This window comes from Procambarus clarkii, chromosome 90 (assembly GCF_040958095.1).
Source record: "Procambarus clarkii isolate CNS0578487 chromosome 90, FALCON_Pclarkii_2.0, whole genome shotgun sequence".
Lineage (NCBI taxonomy): Eukaryota > Metazoa > Arthropoda > Malacostraca > Decapoda > Cambaridae > Procambarus > Procambarus clarkii.
This window is the reverse complement of record NC_091239.1, coordinates 19,527,721-19,547,367: the sequence shown is the minus strand read 5'-3', so window position 1 is coordinate 19,547,367 and position 19,647 is coordinate 19,527,721. Positions and strand designations below refer to the sequence as shown.

The following is a 19,647-nucleotide window of genomic DNA, read 5'->3' as shown; positions in this document are numbered from 1 at the left end:
TTTTTTTTTTTTTTTTGTTGTTTTTCAAATCAACGCTGTTTTAATGTAATTTTCTGTAATAATTTGTAATTGTATTTGTGCTGTTTTTTCAACAATGTTCCCCCCTCTTTTACCTCTATTTTTATTTGTACTCAACGCATTTTTTTCTTTTTACCCATTAGTTTTAAGCTTTAGTCAGTAGTGTTTTTTCCTGCCCGAAACGCTTTGCGTAATAGTGGCTTTAGGCATTGTATGTACTAGCTCTATCTATAAAGCCAACAAACTTTGTAAAATCTCTTTATGTATGTACCTTTGCCTAAATCAAAATTATTATTATTATTATTATTATAACCTCATCTTAGTGGAAGAATTCCTCAGGCGTGTACCTACTTCAATACGTCTCTACCTCGCCGACAAGAAAAAAGACGATCTTACCCGATGTGCTCAATTGGCGGACTCCTACAGTCTTATTCATAGAGTACCAGCCGACCCGCCATCTAGTAAGACCTGGTTTAGTCCTAAAAAAGTGAGTACCAGTAATGTGAACTCCTCGTTGTATTGCAATTATTGCAAAGCCTATGGGCATACCATAGAAAAGTGTACCAATCCTCACTGTAAGGTCAGCAGTGAAAATAAGCCCAAATCACCACCTCCTAAAATTCACAAGAGTCCTAAGCCTGTAATTAATATTTTTGTTTCTTCCACTGATCTTTCTCTCTTCAACAGACACTTGTACTCCGGAACAGTCTCTACGAGCCGTGGAGATTCGGAGGAAAGGTTCAAAGTGAAGATCTTGAGGGACACAGCTGCTCTACAGTCAGCTGTAGCTGTACAGCTGAAATCAGCTGTACCCAACGTCACCTACACCGGAGAAACTGTTCTCATCATGGACCTAACTACTACTACACGATATCCACTTGTCAGAGTCCGCCTGGATTGTCCGTTTATGCAAGGTGAAGTCCAAGTCGCCATCCAGAAAAAGTCTTTTCCTATGTCAGGAGTTCAACTTCTCCTGGGCAACGACTTATAAATAAATAAATAAATAAATGTTTATTTAGGTAAGGTACATACATACAAGAATTTTTTTTACAAAGATTGGTGGACTTATAGATAGAGCTAGTACATACAATGCCTAAAGCCACTATTACGCAAAGCGTTTCGGGCATGAAAAACTTAAATGACTAAAGCTTAATACTAATTGAGCATAAAGAGTAAAATGAAAACAAGAAATGAAAACATAGATGAAAAAGCAGCACAAATACAATTCTGTCGACAAACAGCGCTCTTTATAAAAAAAAACCAGACATTGGTTGACAATAGAGGGGTAAGGTAGGTTACAGGGAATTTATTAGGTATAGCTTCGTTTTTATCTTAAACTGGTTGAGAGAGGTACAGTCTTTAACATGGTTGGGAAGGTCAGGTAGACTTGGACTTGGCAGATGATCAACAATCTGCGAATGTAATCATCAAGGAAAATCCCCAGGTATGTGACTCGGCAGTGGAAAATCCTGTTTTGCAGTTGGTTGAAGAGTTCCAATCAACGGATTCTGACGATGTCTTACCTCCTGTTATGGTGACGAAGCGGGCCACACCTGCTCGCCCGAAACCAGACGCTGCAGCTGTTCCTCAAGATCCTCCGAGCCTCCCACCGAATCTCACAATGCTGGAGTTCCGTAAGTTGCAGAGTGAGGATCCTTCCTTATCATCTTTATTCTTACAGGCTGAGACACAACCTAACTCTATCTCCGGTTTCTTTGTAGAAAATAAAATGTTGTACCAGCATTATAGAACCAGGAAACTGAAGGTGAACGAAGATCGGGCCAACATCAAACACCTGGTAGTTCCCTACAGCCTACAACATCTTGCGTCTGGTCAGATCTCGCTCACACTACGGCTTCTACAAGACCTACAAGGCCCTGAAACAGGACTACTACTGGCCAGGTATGATTAGAGATATTAAACGCCATGTCAAGAACTGTCACCTGTTTCAGATGACGGGTAAGCCGAACGCTCTTCTATTAAAGGCATCCCTAATACAAGTACCAGTGTCTTCTGAGCCGTTCAGCCACATCAACAACTAAGACGAGCTTCTGTCCCAGACAGGCTCCGGTAATGGTCCTTTGTGTTCTACCATCAGGAATTCTACAGCAGTTTCCGTCCAGAACAGTACGGCTGCTAACGTTGTGAAGCACCTCAGGAAGCAGTGCCCACAGTACGGACACCGCCAGGAAGATCAGAACAAGTGTGATAACACCTCCAACGACCTGAGTAAGACAACCAACATCACCAAGGTATTGTCTAATGCTTCTCGTTGTACTTGGCCTGACTACAATAGTTCTAAATTCTCGATGTATTCCAACACCAGGAAAGATCCTTCTCTCTACGAATCAAATCCAAATAAACGTGCTCCTCCAGATAACTTTACCAGCCCTCGGCTAAAATATTGTAAGAACTTGGCTTCCATTGCATTTGAAAGGCGTAAATCTTTGTCTAGTACTAACTCCATTCTCGCCCTGCCAGGTATTAGAAAACCTTCAGTCTTCCACCCTGGCGATAGGTACACCATCACACCACCGCGAGATGGAATCATGAACTATAGCTACAGTCATCAGAGAGGAGCCACTAAACATCCTGCTCGAAGTGCAACACAATGTACCATTCAATCTACTAGGTTACAACTTCAACCTCTCCTCGGACTTCAACATTCTTTGGTCCCTCCATCAGGATCAGTTCTCCAAACTTCGCTGAATCCTGCTTCACCATGTGAACATCATGTATCACAATCTCCTTCAGTTCCTACTGCTAGCCCAGTTCTCCAATCAGCACTTGCTACGCTGGGTCTTGCATCAGAGGAACAATCTCACCCTCTCCTTGGATCACAATTCTCGTCGATCCATTCAGTAGACTCGATTCTACAACAGATTCATACTTCAGAGTCCTGCAGTGCTACCTCAACATCTTGAAGCACCATCTTCTCCAGCTTCTACAGCCGACCCAGTTCACCAACCAACATCTGCTTCACTGGGCCCTGTGCCTGCAGAACTTCAACCTCACCATCAACTTCATCAAAGACTCCAACAACGTCATCGCCGACGCACTTTAAAGAGTCCACGGGGTGGACTCATCCACTCCTACTATTCTACACTCCGCTGCAGTCGAGTAGGCAATAGAATTAGCTTCATAGCTTCATAGAAGGTTGTAACAGAACCCATGAGCACCACACCAGAAATAAATACAGTTTTGATATTCCTAGAGTACGACTTAATCAAACCAGAAATGCTCTACAAATCAAGGGGCCCAGGATGTGGAATGACCTTCCCAACCATGTTAAAGACAGTACCTCTCTCAACCAGTTTAAGTTAAAAACGAAGCTATACCTAATAAATTCCCTGTAACCTACCTTATCTCTCTATTGTCAACCCATGTATGTTTTTTGTTTTTTTTTTTTTTGTTTTACAAATCAACGCTGTTTTAATGTAATTTTCTGTAATAATTTGTAATTGTATTTGTGCTGTTTTTTCAACAATGTTCCCCCCTCTTTTACCTCTATTTTTATTTGTACTCAACGCATTTTTTTCTTTTTACCCATTAGTTTTAAGCTTTAGTCAGTAGTGTTTTTTCCTGCCCGAAACGCTTTGCGTAATAGTGGCTTTAGGCATTGTATGTACTAGCTCCTATCTATAAAGCCAACAAACTTTGTAAAATCTATTTATGTATGTACCTTTGCCTAAATAAAAATTATTATTATTATTATTATTATTAGAAGCAGGCTTCAGGGGAGAGCTGTCACGGTAAAATCTCTAGGAAGAGATTCGGCCTACTCCATTATCGCCTATTCTACTCATTCACGTCTATGTAATAAAGAACTGCAGCCAAAAACAACAAGAACAACTACTTCCAGACGACTAGACAGTCTACCAGTCCCCCTCTTGTACCAGGGCCCGTCACCCCACCTAGCACCTGGGTCGCTGGGAGGCCACGCCCTCCATAACAAGCAGTTAAAGGAGCCAGTTCATAGTTTAAAGAAGACATCAGCGTCCTCTGCTCGGCCGATATTCTGTATAAATAGGGCTACCAAGCTCTCCAAGATTCAGATTACTCCTGTGTGCTCGACTGAGTAGACCTGTTGACACATCTCTGTGTGGTAACAGATTTAGTCAGACTAGCTCATGGTATCCTGCACCATATATTATTTTGCACCTTAACGTAACGTAAATTTGATTATTCATCTTGTTTGTTTTGCACATTTTGTATTAAAGCCAAGCCTGGATATTATTATATATTTTGTTTAAAGTAATTTCTATTAAAGTAAAGTATTTTTAAATTATTAGTTCTGTGTGTTTTCTCCTACAGTTAACCTCACAGTGAAGACAACTTGCAGTTTAATTTTTTTTCTTTAATTTTTAATTTTGTGACAGGCATTCCATCTGCCTAGGGAAGACTGCAATAATACCTATTTTTTATCGTCACAATCAGTCATCACTAATTAATTTAGCTCCTAGCCCAAGTAAAAAATAAAAATTGGGAAAAAACAAATTTGCACGGCCCTTATCACAAGGCCACACTTACCTCAATTGTGAAGTGATCCAACTGGGTGTCCAGTCAGCGCAAGATGTATCCTTTGCTAGATGAGCTGGACCCTAGGCTAACACACAACCGTTCTGCGGAAAGCAAGAATTTTAGGTTTGGCACACAAAAATCTCAATTTTACAATTAAAAAGTTCTTCCCAGTCAGGCCAACTACTTGTTATGAATTTGCTACTTCTTATGGGGAATATGGAGTATTAATGAGAAGGGATAATAGCTAGAATCAAGATGTATCAAAAATAGTGGAATAGATAGGCCCGGCCCCCAAGGAACATAGGTTCTTGTTAATGCTTCAAGGTTTTAGAAACAGATCTGTTGTCTAGTAGACAATCATCTACACCACTTCAACAGGTTTAATAGATACACCTCAAAAACTAACTTATTTATTAAACCCTCTAATAACCCCCCCCCCCCAATATACATTACTATAATAACAACACTTTACCACACTATCTTACGTTAACTACCTTGGTCCACATAGGTAGGATACAAGGCTTACACTAGGAAAAGCTAAGGTAAAGTTTAAACCTTTACATAACAAAAACATAAACTTTATGCTCAATTAGTATTAAGCTTCAGTCATTTAAGTTTTTCATGCCCGAAACGCTTTGCGTAATAGCGGCTTTAGGCATTGTATGTACTAGCCCTAACTATAAATCCATCACTCTTTGTAAAATCTCTTGTATGTATGTACCTTACCTAAATAAACATTTGATTTTGATTTGATTTTTAAAGTCTATTTGAAGAGAAGCACTCGAAGGCTTGTAGCGGCCTGGGGTAGCTAAGCCACACGTGGTACCCTAGTCACAACACAATATACTTAGGGATGCCCAAAACCCTGGCTTATACTACACACTACTTATAAATAAAACACACACCTAGCCAGTAGCACGATACCTTAATACTAATTAACTTATCTGTGAAATACCCTCCTCCCCGCTCAGCTCATTGTTGCCGTGAGGGGGGCTTAGTGGGCGGCTGCCAGAGTGTGATGCTCCTTGGGACAGTCCTCTGTCCTTTTCTAGCCTTGTGCTCCTGCTGCCATCCTCTCCAATTCTGCTGAGCACCTTTTCCTTTTCCTTCTGTTTCGTTTTTCTCCCCCCTCTTCTCCTATCTGCTTGCCATTTCCTGCCGACCTTTTGCTTGTTCTGGTTCTTCCCTTGGACTTCTTCTATTTTTGACGCCCGGGTGCTTGAGGAGGCATACTCTTGCACCCGTAGAACTGTAGTACCCGACGTCGAGAGCGAGGGGAACCTTTTATTGTCAATCCCCCTTTCGTCACTGAACCCGATCTCGACGGACTGTCGGTTCTTAAGGTGGCGTTTGTGGGGCGTATACTCACGACGCACCCCCAGGAGGCCCCGGCAAGATCGGCGATAGCTTCTTGTTGGGTGTCCTGCCTCTAATTGTGGCTCCATGGTGGGTGTGGGGGCACATTCGTGAATGAATTTTCCTTTTCGTCATGATGATAACCCCTGTTTTGACTGTTTCTGCTTCACCTTCTCAGGCTCGTGGGGTGGGCAACCAAGCCCCCGAGTCGGTCCGTGTTGGAAGACCGGGCTCTGTAGCCTCAGCTGCATTGGGCCCCGACCTTGCTCCTTCTTTGGCCTCTCTGACTCCTTCCCCTGGCTCCCCTCCCTCCTCTGTGGTTGGGTCGAGCCCCAAGCCCCCAGTGGTGACTACCTCGTCCCCTGGCGCGGCTCCTTCTCTAGTTGTAACTACTGCGCCTTTTAAGTCCTCTCTGGGGGTTCTCACCGCCGTCCTCGTCACGGCCGCCCTCGCTCGATTCCTTCCAGTTCTGCTACCTATCAAGCCTTGTTTGGTCCCGCTTCGTGGGCCAAATATTTTGATCTCCTCCCTCTTGATTCTGCGCCTCCTGACGATTTCTCCCTCCATCGACATCTCGATGATTCCGTGGATGCCTCCATTACTTTCAACCCCACTCGTCTCGGTACACGTGTCGTTGCTGCTCCTTCTCAGGATGCTGCTTCCCGCTTGGCTGCCTTATCTTGCCTTGGCGAGACCCCTGTTCGGGATCGAAGAACGCTCAGTTGAATGCCAGTGTTGGCACTATTCTGCTCCCGCCCCATGTTGCGACCGGTGTTCGGGACCTGCGCGACTGCCACGACGATATTCGACATATCCTCGCTGCCCAAGGCCATTCTATTCTCCAGGTGGACACGTTTACTCGTCCCCCTCGTGGTAGTCGCCGTCAACCCCTCCGGGTTGTGAAGATTACCTTTGATGGTAGGACCCTTCCACCCTCTGTCATTCTTGCTGGTGCCAGGTGCTCTGTCCAGGAGTACATTCCTTCTCCTCGGCTCTGTAACAAGTGCTGGAGGTTTGGGCATGGTGCCCTCCGCTGCTCTGGGACTGTCTCTCTCTGTCCTTTGTGTGGTGGCGAAGGTCACTCTAAGTCGGAGTGCACTTCTCCCCAGGCTCGTTGCCTCAACTGCGGTGAGGCCCATCCTACCTTCTCCCATGCCTGTGTCCATTACAAGCTTGAGGCAGCCGTCCTCAACTTGAAGCACCGGGAGCGTTTATAAATAAATAAATAAATAAATAAATATATAAATGTTCATTTAGGTAAGGTACATACATACAAGAGATTTTACAAAGTTTGTTGGATTAATAGATAGAGCTAGTACATACAATGCCTAAAGCCACTATTACGCAAAACGTTTCGGGCAGGAAAAACATTAATGACTAAAGCTTAATACTAATGGGTATAAAGAATAAAATGTGTTGAGAACAAATAAAAATAGAAGTAAAAGAGGGGGGGACATGGCTGAAAAAGCAGCACAAATACAATTACAAATTATTACAGACAATTACATTCAAGCAGCATTGTTTTGAAAAAAAAAAACAGACATGGGTTGACAACAGAGGGGTAAGGTAGGTTACAGGGAATTTATTAGGTAGTGCTTCGTTTTTATCTTAAACTGGTTGAGAGATGTACAGTCTTTAACATGGTTGGGAAGGTCATTCCACATTCTGGGTCCCTTGATTTGAAGATCATTTCTAGTTTGATTAAGTCGTACTCTAGGAATATCAAAACTGTATTTATTTCTGGTGTGATGCTCATGGGTTCTGTTACAACCTTCAATGAATCTTTTGAGGTCAGGATTGGCATTACAGTTCAGCGTTTTATATATGTATAATACACATGAGAGAATGTGCAGTGACTTAATACAATACAATACAATACAATTTTATTTAGGTAAGGTACATACATACAATAAATTTTTACAAGGATTGGTTGACTTATAGGTAGAGCTAGTACATACAATGCCTAAAGCCACTATTACGCAAAGCGTTTCGGGCATGATAAACTTAAATGACAAGCTTAATACTAATTGAGCATAATGATTAGAATGAAAACAAGAAATGAAAACATAGATGAAAAAGCAGCACAAATACAATTATGTCGACAAACAGCGCTCTTTAAAGAAAAAACAGACATTGGTTGACAATAGAAGGGTAAGGTAGGTTACAGGGAATTTATTAGGTATAGCTTCGCTTTTAACTTAAACTGGTTGAGAGAGGTACAGTCTTTAACATGGTTGGGAAGGTCATTCCACATTCTGGGCCCCTTGATTTGTAGAGCATTTCTAGTTTGATTAAGTCAGTACTCTAGGAATATCAAAACTGTATTTATTTCTGGTGTGGTGCTCATGGGTTCTGTTACAACCTTCTATGAAGCTTTTGAGATCAGGATTGGCATTATAGTTTAGCGTTTTATATATGTATAATACACATGAGAGAATGTGCAGTGACTTAATGTCTAACATATTCAGAGATTTGAGTAGGGGTACCGAGTGATGTCTGGGGCCAGAATTGGATATTGTCCTAATAGCAGCTTTGTGTTGAGTAATTAGAGGACGTAAGTGATTTTGGGTAGCAGAGCCCCAAGCACAAATACCATAGTACAATACCCAAGCACTATACACAAGCAAATACCCAAGCAAATACCCAAGCACAAATACTTAATATCTAACATATTCAGAGATTTGAGTAGGGGTACCGAGTGATGTCTGGGGCTAGAGTTGGATATTGTCCTAATAGCAGCTTTGTGTTGAGTAATTAGAGGACGTAAATGATTTTGGGTAGTAGAACCCCAAGCACAAATACCATAGTTGAGATATGGATAGATGAGGGAGTAATAGAGAGTCACCAGGGCAGGGCGGGGTACATAATATCTGATCTTAGAAAGAATGCCAACAGTTTTTGAAACTTTTTTTGATATATTTAGAATGTGTCCCTGGAAATTCAGCTTGTGGTCGATGAGAACGCCAAGGAATTTGCCATCTAATTTGTTACAAATTTGGGTATTGTTTATTTTGAGATTTATTTGATTAGAGGATTTATTGCCAAACAGAATATAGAACGTTTTGTCAATGTTAAGGGTGAGTTTGTTGGCAGCTAGCCAAAGATGGACTTTCTTTAGCTCAGTATTTACTGTGGCATTTAGAGCAAGGGGGTCAGGACTGGAGTAAATGAAGGTTGTGTCGTCAGCAAATAGAATTGGTTTGAGGTGTTGGTAGGCATTTGGAAGGTCATTAATGTAGATGAGAAAGAGGAGAGGGCCTAGTATGCTGCCCTGAGGAACACCAGTGTTGATGGGTAGGGTGAGAGAAATTGTATTATTCACAGAAACAACTGTCAGTAAGATAAGATTTGAGGTATTGCAGGGAGTGTCCTCTGACTCCATAATGATGTAATTTAAGAAGAAGGTTTTGGTGGTTGACAGAGTCAAAAGCCTTACGCAGGTCCACAAATAACCCAAAAGGGAACTCCTTTTTATCAAGAGCTGCGTGAATCAAGTTAATCATACTAATAAGTGCATCGTTAGTGCTTTTTTTGGGTCTGAAGCCATATTGACAAGAGCTAAGTATATTGTGTTTGGTTAGAAAACAGTAAAGTTGCTTGTAGATTAGTTTTTCAAATATTTTTGACAAGTTTGGCAGGATTGATATAAGTCTGTAGTTGTTAACATCTGTGAGATCACCACATTTGTGGACAGGGGTTACTCTTGCTTTTTTTAGAATGTCTGGAAAGGTTTGTAGTTCAAGTGACTTGTTGAAGAGCAATGCAATAGCAGGGGCTAAAGATCTGGAGGCTTTTTTGTAAATTAAAGTTGGTATCTCCTCAAGGGCACTAGACTTGGTTTTAAGGGAAAGGATTATCTCATTGACATCAGTGGAATTAGTAGGCTTTAGGTACAGAGACTGCGGATAGTTACCTGTAAGATAGTCCTTAACATCAGTACTGGAAGATGGAATATCATTTGCAAGGGATGACCCAATGGAAGAGAAGAACCTATTGAACTCAATAGCAGAATCAGAGGCTGAAAGCTGACCATCTTTTCTCTTTATCTTATATATCTTTTTATCTTTTCCTGAGGCGAGACGCCAGGTTCGCCGGCTCCCGCCTTATGCTAATATCTCTTATGCTCGCGTGTTGCGCTCTTCCTCTCCTCGTCCTTCCCACCTTCCTCAGACTCACAACCGTTTCCGGGCCTTGGACCCTGATACGCCCACTGCCCCCTCCTCTGTTCCTTTGGGTTCTCTCCCGAAGGATCCTCCTCCTGGTCCTCTGTCTGGGGTTTCCCTTCCTTCTACCCAATCTGTCGTGTCTCCTGTGTCTTCTTCCTCGTCTCCCTCCGTTCCTCCTTCCCATCCTTCCCCTCCGTCTCTTGACTCTCCCTGCCGCCTGTCGGTGCGGGCTGATGTCCATCGCTCTCCAAACGGCCGTCATGTGTGCTCTCGTTCAGCTTCTCCTGTTGAGACGCTAGAATCCGTTGCCCAGTACGTGGTTGCTGGGACACCTGTCTCTTTAAGTCAGAAGCGTAAGCTTGGCTCCTCTCCTTCCTCCTCCCTGGCGGGTAAGAAGGTTTCGCTTTCTTCCTCGGCCCCTACTTCTGCCTCTCTTGCTCTTTCCCCTCCCATTTCGGTGGTTGCGCTCCCTGTTCCTGCTATGGAGGTTTCTTTAGCCCCCGCTTCCCTCTCGGTTGCTGCCCTTGCTGAGGTGCGCTCCCCTCTTTCTACCCCCCCTCTTCCTGCTGCTGTCCTTAACTGCTCCTCTCCGTTGTCTCCTCCTCTTCCTCCTCCTCCTCCGGACCCCGCCCGCCCACCTCTGATCTGTTCTCCCGTTTCCTTCCCTCCGTCTTTGCTCAGTTTATACTTAACAAATAATTTGCTCAGGACTACTAAATAAATATGAAACTCACTAAACACTGTGTATCTAATCAACCCAACAATGTAACATAATCGTACGTTACAAGTGTCACCAGGGCAGGGCGAGGTACATAATATCTGACCTTAGAAAGAATGCCAACAGTTTTCGAAACTTTTTTTGATATATTTAGAATGTGTTCCTGGAAATTCAGCTTGCGGTCAATGAGAACGCCAAGGAATTTGCCATCTACTTACTTACAAATTGGGGTATTGTTAATCCTGAGATTTATATGATTTGAGGATTTATTGCCAAACAAAATATAGAAAGTTTTGTCAATATTGAGGGTGAGTTTGTTGGCAGTTAGCCAGTGATGGACTTTATTTAGCTCAGTATTCACTGTGACATATAGAGCAAGGGTGTCAGGACTGGAGTATATGAAGGTCGTATCGTCAGCAAAAAGAGTTGGTTTGAGATGTTGGGAGGCATTTGGAAGGTCATTAATGTAAATGAGAAAGAGGAGAGGGCCAAGTAAACTGCCCCGGGGAACACCAATGTTGATGGGTAGGGTGGGAGAAATTGAATTATTCACAGAAACATACTGGACCCTGTCAGTAAGGTAAGACTTAATGTACTGCAGGGAGTGACCTCTGACTCCATAATGTTGTAATTTAAGAAGAAGGTTTTGGTGGTTAACAGTGTCAAAAGCCTTATGCAGGTCTACAAAAAAACCAACAGGGAACTCATTTTTATCAAGAGCTGTATGTATCAAGTTAATCATACTAATAAGTACATCGTTAGTGCTTTTTTGAGGTCTGAAGCCATATTGACAAGAGCTAAGTATATTGAGTTTGGCTAGATAAGAGTACAGCTGCTTATAGATTAGTTTTCAAATATTTTTGATACGTTTGGCAGAATTGATATAGGTCTGAAGTTGTTAACATCAGTGGGATCACCACATTTGTGGACAGAGGTTACTCTCGCTTTTTTTTTTTAGAATATCTGAAAAGGTTTGGAGTTCAAGTGACTTGTTGAAGAGCAATGCAATGGCAGGAGGTAAAAATCTGGACGCTTTTTTGTAAATAAGAGTTGGTATCTCCTCAAGGGCACTAGACTTGGTTTTAAGGGAAAGGATTATGTCAGTAACATCAGTGGAATTAGTAGGCATTAGGTACAGAGACTGTGGATAGTTACCTGTAAGATAGTCCTGAATATTAGTACTGGAAGATGGAATATCATTTGCAAGGGATGACCTAATGGAAGAGAAGAACCTATTGAACTCAAGAGCAGTGTCCTGCAGTGTCAGCAATATCCCCTTTGTAAGCCAAGGATTGTTTAGCCTTTTAGTTGTGACTTGTTTCGTTACCATAGGACAGTGGGTGTTATAAAGGCTGAGAGTTTTTTGAAGAAATGATTGAACTGCTAGGTTGATGTCCCCTATGTTCCCTAATTCAGATTCCCAGTTGATATTCGCAGCAGCAGCTATAAAATTGCTTATAGCAGTTTCATTGTGCAGCCTAAAGCTTATGTCCCTTGCCTCTAGAGGTGGTTTGTTAATCTTGGTTAGGAGAAATGTGGGGTAATGGTCTGTAGTGCTATCGATGATTATCCATGAAGTTCGTATCCTGGGTTCCTATCCATGGGTTCGTATCCTGGCCGGGGAGGATTTACTGGGCGCAATTCCTTAACTGTAGCCTCTGTTTAACGCAACAGTAAAATGTGTACTTGGATGAAAAAACGATTCTTCGCGGCAGGAGATCGTATTCCACGGATCATAGGATTAAGGACTTGCCCGAAACGCTACGCGTACTAGTGGCTGTACAAGAATGTAAAAACTCTTGTATATATCTCAAAAAAAAAAAAAAAAAAAAAAAAAAAGTAAGTGGAGAGGTTATGTTGGTCCAGATGTGATCAAGAGCCGTGGCAGTACTGTCAGTGATTCTAGTGATTCGAGGCATCACTCGGTACCCCTACTCAAATCTCTGAATATGTTAGACATTAAGTCACTGCACATTCTCTCATGTGTATTATACATATATAAAACGCTAAACTATAATGCCAATCCTGATCTCAAAAGCTTCATAGAAGGATGTAACAGAACCCATGAGCACCACACCAGAAATAAATACAGTTTTGATATTCCTAGAGTACGACTTAATCAAACTAGAAATGCTCTACAAATCAAGGGGCCCAGAATGTGGAATGACCTTCCCAACTATGTTAAAGACTGTACCTCTCTCAACCAGTTTAAGTTAAAAACGAAGCTATACCTAATAAATTCCCTGTAACCTACCTTACCCTTCTATTGTCAACCAATGTCTGTTTTTCTTTAAAGAGCGCTATTTGTCGACATAATTGTATTTGTGCTGCTTTTTCATCTATGTTTTCATTTCTTGTTTTCATTCTACTCATTATGCTCATTTAGTATTAAGCTTGTCATTTAAGTTTATCATGCCCGAAACGCTTTGCGTAATAGTGGCTTTAGGCATTGTATGTACTAGCTCTACCTATAAGTCAACCAATCTTTGTAAAAATTTATTGTATGTATGTACCTTACCTAAATAAACATTTTATTTTATTTTATTTTATTTTATTTTAGTAGGTCTAGTGATTACGGGTATGAGGAAGCAGGAATTCATACAGTTGAGGAAACAAGCAGCAGGAGGGTTATCAGGCTCACAGAGGTCAACGTTAAAGTCACCAGAAATAATTAAGTGGTTTTTGTTCAGTCGGTTCTCTAGTATAAGATTTCTAAGGTTTGAGTTAAATTCAGTCACATCAGTGTTAGGAACGCTGTAGACTGTTCCCACAGTCAAGACAGCATCGTTACCCTTGACTCTGAAAGAGGCAAATATATACTTTCCATAAGGGTTTCTAGATTTAATTACTTTTAAGCAAGTCAGTGCATAGTGGTCGTAAAGAAAAATACCACCACCTCTTTGTATAGGACGACAGTTGTGAATGGCTGAGTAGTTTGGTATGTTGTAGAGTTGAGAAGTGTCCTCTTTTAACCACGTTTCTGCAAACACAATAATAGAGAATTTGTTGTCAACTGTTTGAATCAGGGCATTAACATCATCAAAGTGCTTGCTAAGAGATCTTACATTCAAGTTAATTACAGAAACATTGTGATTACACGCTAAAACATTGTTTACATCATGTGCTGTGTAATATCTGCAATTTTGATCATTAAAGTGCTGATTGTCATAGATACTAGATAAGAGGTTAAGGTCTGGATCTATAATAGTTTACATAAGAGGGCTGTTTTACAGAAAAGCCAAAAAGATAATGATAAAAGAACTAGCTATGAAAAAAAAAAAATATATATATATTATAAAACTATACACAAAAATGAGGTAGGTTGCTTAAAAGTACTTTCAGGTACACTGTAGGTAATTATTTGCACTAATGATCAAAATTGCACAGGCAAAGCAAAGAGCACAATGGAGCAATGATGATTGGGCTAGGCAACCTGGGTTACAAAGAAAAAGTAGAATAAAAATTCTAAAGTAATATGAACTTAATGGTAATTTAAGTAATAAAAACTTAATGGGAACTTAGGAATGTAAAAAATGAACTAGAATAATTAATAACAATAGATGACCAAAAAAGTAAAAAAGCAATTATGAAATCAATAAAATGAAAAGCTTGCTTACTATACTATTATAAGTACACTATAGTTGAATACTAAAGTTACACTAAAACAAACTGAGGTAGTTTAAATAGAGATACACTCAGGAACACTAGATAATGAAGTTAATACTAGAGGACACAGGCAAAGCCAGTGTACTATGGAACATAGGAGTAGAAAGAAAAAAGACAATAATAAAGATGACAATTTTTTTTAACTAAAGTTAAAACTTTTTGAAAGGAAAGGCAGAGCTAAAGTACACAATGGTAGTTAAATGAGATTATAATTTGAATTCAGGATATACAGCAGCTATTCCACAGTCACTGAGGAAAGAATTAAGGTGAGCTTCAGTGGTTATTAAATAGGTTTTTCCAGTGTCAGTCCTCCTAGCTATAATTTTTCCATCTCGCACAAAACAGTGTTTAATTTTAGGGGAATTTTTGCAGAAGCCACGCAGTTTAAAAAAAGATTTTGCCTGAACCTGGTCAGACATTCATTCATATAAGCAGTGGATTTACTCATGCCCGAAACGCTTTGCGTAATAGTGGCTTTAGGCATTGTATGTACTAGCTCTACCTATAAGTCAAACAATCCTTGTAAATATTTATTGTATGTATGTACCTTACCTAAATAAAATTGTATTGTATTGTATTGTATACTAGCGACTGCAGATGAGATAAGATCAGACTTGCGGGAGCAGCTATCTAGTTTAATTCGAATTCTCCGGTTACTTGTACCAGATGATTTGGTACCCACTCTATAAGCTGATTTGATGTAATTTTTTTGGATTGAATACCTTAACTTATCCTGCAATACCTTGATCACGATGGCAGCACAGTCTTCTCCATCAGTTTCATGGAGAAAATCACGTGAAGAGATAATTACAGACTCAAGTAGTTTATGTTGGTCTGTTTCGTCTTGGGTAACAGTGTGTTGTTGTTGTAGGTTGTTCAGATGGTTCTCAAACTGTTGCAACATTTCTTCCTGTTTTCTAGTGGTTTCATCTGGATTGAAGTTAGTAACTGTGTTCTTGACAAGGTTTAATTCTTGTTCGAGGTGGACGACTTTGGTAGATAGATCTTGATTATTCTTGAGTAAGTAAGTATTCTTGAGCAACTGCCAACAAACTCACCCTCAATATTGACAAAACTTTCTATATTTAGTTTGGATATAAATCCTAAAATCAAATAAATCTCAGGATTAACAATACCCAAATTTGTAAGAAAGTAGATGGCAAATTTTTTGGCGTTCTCATTGACCGCAAGCTGAATTTCCAGGGACACATTCTAAATATATCAAAAAAAGTTTTGAAAACTGTTGGCATTCTTTCTAAGATCAGATATTATGTACCTCGCCCTGCCCTAGTGACACTCTATTATTCTCTCATCTATCCTTATCTCAACTATGGTATTTGTGCTTGGAGTTCTACTACCCAAACTCATTTACGTCTTCTAATTACTCAACACAAAGCTGCTATTAGGACAATATCTCACTCTGGCCCCAGACATCACTCGGTACCCTTACTCAAATCTCTGAATATGTTAGATATTAAGTCCCTGCTCATCCTCCCATGTGTATTTTACATATATAAAACGCTAAACTGTAATGTCAGTCCTGACCTTAAAAGCTTCCTAGAAGGTTGTAACAGATCCCATGAGCACCACACCAGAAACAAATACCTACTTGATATTCCAAGAGTACGACTTACTCAAACTAGAAATGCTTTACAAATCAAGGGACCTCGAATGTGGAATGACCTTCCCAATTATGTTAAAGACTGTACCTCTCCCAACCAGTTTAAGATAAAAACTAAGTACTCCCTAATTAACTCAATGTAACCTACCTCATCCCCAAAATGTCAACCCATGTCTTCTATTTTAAACAATGCTGTTTTATTGACCAAATTGTATTTTTGCTTTTTTCTGCTATATCCCCCCCCCCTTTTTCTCCATTTTTTTCTTATTTTTTCTCAACTCAATTTATACTTTAATCTCAAATAGTATTAAGTTTTAGTCTTAGTGTTTTTCCTGCCCGAAACGCTTTGCGTAATAGTGGCTTTAGGCATTGTATGTACTAGCTCTATCTATAAATCCATCAACTTTTGTATCTTACCTTGTATGTATGTACCTTACCTGAATAAAAATTTATTTATTTATTTATTATTTATTTATTACTTGTATATTGGCTATTTTCTACATGTTCCCTCTTTTTTTTATCTTTCATTATTTTTTTTTTTTTTTCATTCAACACAATTTATACTTTGAGCTCAATTACTATTAAGTTTTAGTCTAAGTGGTTTTTTCCCCACCTCTCCTTGCCCGAAACGCTATGCGTACTAGTGGCTTTAGGTATTGTATGTACTAACTCTATCTTTAAATCTAACAGAACGTTTGTACTGTAACGCTGCAACTATGTATGTACTGTTCCTAAATAAATTATTATTATTATTATTATTGTTATTATTAATTACAATGTCTCACTGTCTATTAACAAGCTCTCCCTCATATATTATTGTTTACCCAAATTTCACGCCCAAAGAAAACAATGGCGACACAGGAACAGAAGCGACCAACACCATCACCACCACAACAATAACATCATTGTCTTCATCTCAAATGGCTAACAACATTGCTTAATTGATCCCTGGATCAGTCTTTACGACAAACTGACGTCAGGCAAACCCCTTCAACAGTCCGGTTTGTTACGACGCAACGTTGAAAATCATTAGAAATTGTTTTTTTTTTCTTTACTGGGCTGTTTCGGAAGGTCCATCATGTGTGATTTTGCCATCAGGTCGCGACTTTGACGCCCCTAGTAGCTGGACGCCTGACGCTTTATCGTCTGGGTCACTGGGTGTCAATAGTCTTCCAGCTGGTTCTGTGAGGGGTGAGGGTCAACGTCTCTGGGGGAGGCCGCGGGACGCCAAGCATCTGCCTCAAAGCGTATTTACCTGCCGTAAAGCACAGAAGTCTTCCGCTGACAAACGACGATTATCCGCAAATCTTTGTGTTTTCCTCATCACGAGAACGCCCCAAATTGACATGCATGGTAGACAACTGTGCTTAATTAACCGACCCAGCAGCAGTGTTGTGTCTGCAGGAGATGCCCTGAGTCAAAAAACAACTCCAGCAGGATGATTTCTCCTTCACACACCTGTAGGAGCTGGGAGGCACAGTGATAAGTTCAGTGGAGGTCCTATGGCACAGTGATAATTACAGTACAGTTGGGTCACTGCCGAAAGCTCAGTAGTGGTCCCAGAGGAACTTCAATAATTTTTACAAGCTTTCTGCCCAAGACTTTGTTAAACTGTAATGTGAACTATAAGATCATCTAGGCTTAATTATTATACAAACACCAAGAGATGCTCCATGTCATAAGATAACTCCAAAGTCATCAGAAGTAGATAATCTTCACACAAACTCTTTGAATCATAAATATGACTGAACTTCAAGAGTGTCTAGAGTGTGGGAAAAGAATCACTCATAGAAATATGAAGAAGCACATGATGATACATTCGGAGGATAAGCCTCATGAGTGTCTAGAATGTGGGAAAAGATTCAGACAGCGTGGACAGGTGAAAGAGCACATGATTGTGCATACAGCAGATAAACATCATCAGTGTCCAGAGTGTGGGAGAAGATTCAAACTTTATAAATATATGAAGAGGCACATGATGGTACATATGGAGGATAAACCTCATGAGTGTCCAGAGTGTGGAAAAAGATTCAGTTGGCTTCAAAAAGTAAAAGTGCACATGATTGTGCATACAAAAGATAAACATCATGAGTGTCCAGAGTGTGGGAAAAGATTCAGCACAGTTGCAAGTATGAAGGCTCACAGGACGGTGCACACAGGCCAGAAACCTTTCGAATGTGCAGAGTGTGGGAAAAGGTTCAGAACACGTAGCAATATAATTAGTCACATGTTACTGCATTCAGGCGATCACCTTCATGAGTGTCCGGTGTGTGGAAAAAGATTTAAGCAACATGGTAAAATGAGAAGTCACTTCATATTATTGCATCCAGGTGATAAACCTGACTTGTCCTAGTATCTTGTCTTGTGGAGAAAAAGAATTGGCAGCCAAATTAGATTAACAAATCACTAGGTGGTGTATATGTTGGATAAATCTTATGAATGCCATTCATTTAAGCAGTTCAGTATTGTATCAGATAATATTAAGACATTAGTAGTAGTAGCAGTAGTAGGTATCCATCAGCCTCTGGATACTGATGGATGTACATAAAACATTAACTTCCCAATAATCCAAGTATATTATTTGGAAACTGTGAGCTTCATCTTAATAATACCATGATATGAAATTGGATGTCCTACAAAGTTATTTTTGTTTATGTAGTTTTGTGTGAGAAATATGCTTGGCAACACAAGGCACAGCTCTACAGCATGGGCCATTTAAATTATGATTTAATCATCTTATTTATTTATATACAAGAAGGTACATTGGGTTTATAAGAGTACATAGTATTGATGTTTTTACATTCTATAAAGCCACTAACACACATAGTGTTTTGGGCTATTCTATAGTAAAAATCAGTTGTACCTCTAGACCAAGCAAGCACCTAGGAAGCCATGACATTAGCCATAATTTTTATTTTTTCAATATAAAACTTTAGTTTTTGCATATTTTATAATTCTTTACATGTTGGACCTATAATGAGATACTGTATACAGTATTAAAATATAATTTGAATCTTTTGTTGGTGAGATAATGACATTTTATTTTTAAAAACATTTTATTAAATGTTTCTGAAAGGAGTAGAAAAACAGTTTAAGAGATGCATCCAGTATATAGATGGGAATAATATTAAGTTGTTTTCATCCAGGAATTAGAAAATTACCAATACAGTATTTGTTTTTAAAATTACAGGTATTTAAAAAATTTCATATTTAGTTTTGTTAGTTTTCTTTCTCTTAATTTGTATTACTATAAATAAGAAGTATTTGTGACTTGTGTTATCCTGTTCATTACTGACTGATGACTAATAAAAATGATTTACAAATTTCATTTGTCTGATTCAGATATTTATATTAACATAATTTTAGCAGTTATATTATCCAGACTCTAGCAGTTTTATTAGTCTGGAACTTGGAATTACATATTCCAGAGTCCAGCATTTCTTTCATCTATACATTTGCATTTACATTAACCCAATACAGTACCAGAATCCGTATTATCCTGGGAACATTTTCTTAGGCTTGGTCTAATTGCTGCTATTATTTATAAGCTATAGTTATTTTTAAACTATTATTTACAGGTA

At 39.7% G+C, this 19,647-nt stretch overlaps 1 long non-coding RNA gene across 1 annotated transcript; it reads left to right on the top strand.

The window, feature by feature from the left end:
• The first annotated feature begins 16,930 nt into the window (after window positions 1–16,930).
• LOC138359291 (uncharacterized) lies at window positions 16,931–19,391 on the top strand. Its single transcript, XR_011225914.1, has 2 exons — window positions 16,931–17,067; window positions 17,165–19,391. It is a non-coding gene; the product is annotated as an uncharacterized lncRNA (long non-coding RNA).
• Window positions 19,392–19,647: the final 256 nt, after the last annotated feature.